A 6,000-nucleotide genomic window follows, 5' to 3' on the forward strand; every position below is an offset into this window, starting at 1 on the left:
GTTCAGTCACTGTGAATGTTTCTCTCCTGATCGAATGTGGTGGGCTGGTATTAATGGTCACAAAAGGTGAAAAAATGATATTAAAATACAAACAAAGGTTATTGTATTTGACCCTCAGACAGGGTCATTGAAAATAACTTTTCAGCTGATTTATTAGTTTTTTTGACACAGTTTTAGACTAAAGGGTTACATTTAATTTCTAGGCTAATTACATCTCCTGTAGTGCTTCAGCCACTTCAATGATAATACAGCTAACAGACTTCAGCTCTACACTGATGAAGAAAACAAGGCTGCTATTCTGTAAATCTCTAACCAGAACAGCTCTAAAAGCCTTGTTGTGCTCAGTCATATGTAGTACTTGTCAATCATGCATAAAATATGAATATGACTTGTACCACATTTTAATTTTCTGACCAATAAAATATAGATCCTAGGTAATTATATTACTAAGAGCTATAAAATTACATTTTTAAAATAGTCCTGGAACTCTTTTGCAAATATGCAAGCACAGCCTGATGCTCTGGAAAAAACATATTTAGAGTCAGACCATATTTTCCAAGTCTATTTATTCAAATATTTGAACACCGGTACATTTTAAGACATATTAAAAAGTAATGAGAAGCAATATAATTCTGCTTTTGATTCGCAGTTATTTGCATCATAACAACATTTAATACTGCCATTCGAAGCAAAATGCAGATGAGCCTCCACTTGAAAAGGATCTACATAGCTTATTTATACTGTTTACATGTACGTGTCTTTGAGGCCATTCTAAACTGTGCCTAATGGTACTGAAAAATGAATTCTAATAGGATTTCTAAATGCAAATGATTATGTAGATACAATTTCCCAAATAGGCCTCCTTTTTAAAATCTGTGAGGTAAACAACTAGTCAGAAGCTGACTTCTCTTCCCAGCCAGCTCCCCAAACAAATACAACACAGGCAGCAGTCAGATTCCATCCTAGCTTTATTTCACAATTGCACCAATTATCACAGCAAGTCAACCAATACCCCACTCTAGCTGTCTGAAAAACAAATAGAAATGTTTGAAATTGACTGGTATAGACCCGAGCTAGCGAGAATGAACATGGACTGTTTGCTTTCTATAAACTTGACAAAGCGAAAAAGATGAATTGCTCTTCATCAAAAGCCGTTATACGACAGAAGTAAGCCGTTGAGATGTAGCTGTCAGATGCATCGGTTCTACAGAACACAGCACATCAAAAACAAAATGAGATTGACCAACAAGATCACTGCCCATGCACAGCAACACTCATAAGGAGTAAAGAAGAAACACCAGCATGCATCACCTGCAGTACAATGACACTTTTTGACCAATATCACAAATATTGCCTGGAAAGACACAGCTGAGTTTTTGTTTTTATAGCGTATGGTACAGAAGGCACACTAGCTAATTAAAAGCATGGACGTCGGAACACTACTTTGTGGAGATACGCTGTATTTAGAAAAGGATACTATATTTCAAAAGATGTTATACAATCATATTTGTTTAGCTTGTTGCACACCAAGGCTTTATCAAGGCATTCCTACAAAAGACAGCATGTTTAAGAGCAAGGACAACATTCTTTAAAACAAACAAAGCTCCGGATTGAGATTTCATAGACGAAATAAACTAACTGCAACTAATTACTGCGTTAAAGCTAAAGGGAGTGTGTCTGTATTAACTGAGGTCAAGCACTCCACCATAGGAAAGAGCGTGGAGTCAGGTCTATTCTCTGATTGTTGTTACTGACCTCATGTCTCTAATAAAAGTGCCCAGGGAGAGGCACTACATGGCAGGTCCATGAATTCTGTGGCATCCTCCTTGATTCATAATGTCCTTTTTTATTATTATTTTGAAGTACATCTGGGGATGGTTAAGTTACAGTATTGTTCTTTGACTTATACAAAGCACGGTGGCTCAAAATATAATCTATTTTTTTGAGGACCTCCATTACATATTAACTTTAGAATGATCCTCTCTGTCTCCTCTGTATGGCGCCATATAAAAACTCCACTTTGGATTTCAAATATTCTGTTGATTGTTCTAGCTTTATGTTGTTATCGAGCTAACTGTTCATCCCTGTGCTTGCCTTTGCTTTACCGTACTTTAATTCTGATTTATTAGGCTTTACTACACTGTAAATGACAATGAGTTTGTGGACATTGCAGTTTTGTCTCTCAGAATCTGCTGGATGGAAAACTGCTGCATTATGCACTTCTCAATTTTTCTGGCAGATTATAATTAAATGTGTATGTTGTGATAGTCCCCAACTATGTAATTCGGTTTATACACTTCCCAAAAACAAACTGAAAAATAAGAGGGTGAGCCACTGATGAAATGTTATCTAGATGCCAGTCAAAATGAATACACATCCCAGAAATGACAGCCGTGTTCAATAACGATTTCATAATCAATGATGCTTGAAACATATTGCAATGCAGATCTGTTTATGCTCAAAGGCGATCCAGGGGATTTTATGAAGAACTGAATTGTAACTGAGAAGCTACCTTTCCACGCTTGAATGACTTCCTAAAATACTTGCTATTATAGATCTTTTAGCTCTTTTAGCTCTTACTGTGAGTGAACAAATGAAAGTGATCCTGTTTGTCTTGGAAAACTGACTGCTTCCAACCAAACAGCCATGGATGGAGTCTCGTCTTAGTGCTAGTCAGGAGGTAGTTATACAGTAGATGTGAAAATCCATTGTGAAAGGTTGCAAAAGTGGGACCATTTTTACATTTTAACATTATGGCTTGCAGTAATAACACATGTTGACGTGATATTATAAAAATACCAGGCACTCATTTTTTTGCATTTGTGTTACTGGTTGCTGGAGTGTGATTAGTTTGCCCTTCTTCACATGACTATTATTTGGATAACATGTTAAATAACTTCTTTAGCTCTCCCTGCCCTGTTGATTTAATTCAATGTTTTTTTTTTTGTTTGTTTTTTTTTTTAATTCCTCAGCTCCCTTGAATGGTTGTATTTCAGCAGTTCTATCCCAAACCTGCATTTGAGCACTATTTTTTATTTTATTTTATAAAAAAGACAATATAAACATTTAGGCCTAAAGGAGGAAATGGGCTAGAGGCATTCCCAGCATGCATGAGCAGAGTATAAGTCCTGCTAGGCTGGACTGTGCGGTCAATCTTGTAGAGAAGGGGATGAAGAAGGAGGTGTTTGGAACCAGGTGCTGGCATTTGTTTAATTCCTGGATATATATTTTTTAACATCATTCATTTATTTAATTATTGTATTGTATTGTATCGTAAAGTTCAATTAATAGCAACAGTTTATTGACTACAGAAATATGACAGTTGCTGTTCTCTCCTGGGTCTCTCGTACCTTGGAGCTATAACACTTTCACAATTATTCCAATATAGTGTGTCTATACTTATTAATTAGTCAGGTTGACAATAATTAATCAGCTTACTGGGAATACCTCCTACATGTTCATATTGTGTTTGTTTTATAGCTTTTAAAAACTCATATAACGAAATTTACTAACTCAAAATTCAACATTTGAAGGACAAACAGGAAGACTCCATTATAAGGCTGTGGCCTTGCCCAACATGACATTGACATTTAAAAGATTTTAAGGGCACTTAACAGTAAGTGTTAAACATTTAAGTTTTTAAAGAGGAAGCATAAATGGTAATTTCCTTTTAATTCATAACCATGTCCTATAATTATATTAAACTAATCTGTCTAGTCTTTAAATTTACATGTACATCTCATAATTTAAGGTTGTTGAGAATTAAAATAAACTGTTACTTAAATGTTCAAAAGCTTCAGTTCCAAATCGGTCTAGGGGAAATTACAGCTACCTATAATTAGTACCTTTTCACGTCAATGAGTCCTACTTTAGTTTTCTAAAAACAACTGTATTGAATGCAGTATGTACTCTCATAGAAAAACACTTAAAAATATGTTGCCTTGAATTCCCAGTAATGCATCACATACCCCAAGTAACCTTTACTGTAGTGCCAAAAAATAATTAATAAATAATAAATAGCAGATGCCCTTTTCATGTATTTTCAAAAACAACTGGGGGTCCTCAAGTGGCTCACATGGGAGAAGTGCAGCCATGTGGTGTGCAGGGTGAGTCATACAGCGCAGGTTTGTGTCCTGGCTGTGTGAAGACCTGTCATCACTGGAGACTCCGAAGAGAGCTCCACATTGGCCCAGGTGCTCCCATGGGTCAGGGAGGTAAAACCGACAGAGATTGTTTCTCCTCATAGCTCTACAGCAAACTCTGCTGACCAGGTGCTCAGTTAACTCAGAGCAGACAGCTGCAGAGCTGGCCTTTGTACTCCAGAGGTCAGTAGATCACTGACATCTACTCTCAAGTTGAAAAAGGAAGCTGGCTTGGTCTGTGTGATCGGAGGATGCCCTCTGAATCTTTGTGTCTCCTAAACCATGTGGAAAATTACTGTATTGGGGAGAAAAGCAATTGGGTATTCCAAATTGGGGCAAAATTATAATTGGACACACTAATTTTTTTAAAGAAAAAAAAAATAATAATAATAATAAAATTCTATTCCCTTTCTCGCTTTATGGAAAGGCACAGAATTATTTTAAATTTCTGTTCCATGCTTTGTTCAAATAATTGAAAACAAAACCCATTTCAAAAAGACCATGGACTGGAAGGACCAAGGCTGTCTAACAGTACCACAGTCGTTTGTTCTGCATTATTGCATTAATCAGCATTAATCGAACCAAGAAATACACAGCACTTTCAGTTAAGGCTGCCCATATGGCTCAATGAACTGAACTTCATTTTGAGTTGGAGGCTGGAAGCTCTGTAATGTTAAGTAGATGTAAGCAAGAATAACGAGGAGTGTGAATGAAACATATTTAATGAACATACATTTCATTGCTTTGCTTGGCGTTTTTTTTTTTTTTTTTTTTGTTTGTTTTTACAGTGTGGTTCTTATAGGACTTCCTGTTGATCAATGTGACTCTTTTAGACAAAGTTGGACAACTCAGGGTTGGTCCATTTAAATCCATCTATGCTTATACAATGAGGGAGGTCTGTCACAAAAGTAAAGCAAGCTCATAGACTGACAGGAAGATCCTATAGCTGTAAATAAATGTAAAGCAAATACCCAGTTTAAACTGCAACCCCTCCAACACAACAGAAATGATTCTGGCGTCTGCGCTGTATACTTTATTACAACTGGTCAGTAGAAAGTAGTTTATAGTATTTAGATATTTTTGTATTTTCTTTTAAAGTTGGTTACTACTTTGTATCTAAAAATCAGAACTGGGCAACATTTAATGTTAATGTCTTATCATGCTAGTATTCTTTAACAGTTAAAAAACAAAATAAAAGTGCAGCTTAAAATAAAGAATGATACAGTTTGCACAAGAGCTGGAAATGTTATTGATAAAGACATAGGGCATTTGCAAACAATCAGTGGTCATGTATTTAACATGATATAGTGTATTGTTTGCAAACCGTTGACCTTCCAGCAGTATCGATTTTAGTTTTCTTCACAATTCGTAGAGCTTCGTATCAACATCCAGCATGAAAAGGTCAATTTCAACCCCTGGGATTGATTTTTATGCAGAAAGTTGCAAGAGACAGTGCATACTGATGTATAGTATTGTGGCTACCTTTCTAATTGCATTCAGGTCATTGGAGATAGTATTGGATTAAACTTTCAAAATAAGGTGCATTGTCAACAACCAAAGAACAACATTTACATGGAAATAAAGTACATATTTGTGAGTTCTATTTTTTATTAGTAGTCCAATCACCCATAAGTTTGCCCCAAGTAAACCTAACAGTTTGACGCTAATTAAAAGCTACTCTCTACAAACTTTTACTGTGACCTTGTGAAGAATAAATTGCAATCTGACCAGCCAACGAATTTCATGCTTCAGTCAACACATAAAGTCTGTTAAGTAAACAGGGAGGTTGTCTGGTAGCATTTTCTCCAGGCTCTGTAATATCTTCTCCACGGATTTGCATGTTACTCAGTATTAACTC

The sequence above is a fragment of the Polyodon spathula genome, chromosome 23, assembly GCF_017654505.1.
Source record: "Polyodon spathula isolate WHYD16114869_AA chromosome 23, ASM1765450v1, whole genome shotgun sequence".
NCBI classification, from domain to species: Eukaryota; Metazoa; Chordata; class Actinopteri; order Acipenseriformes; family Polyodontidae; genus Polyodon; species Polyodon spathula.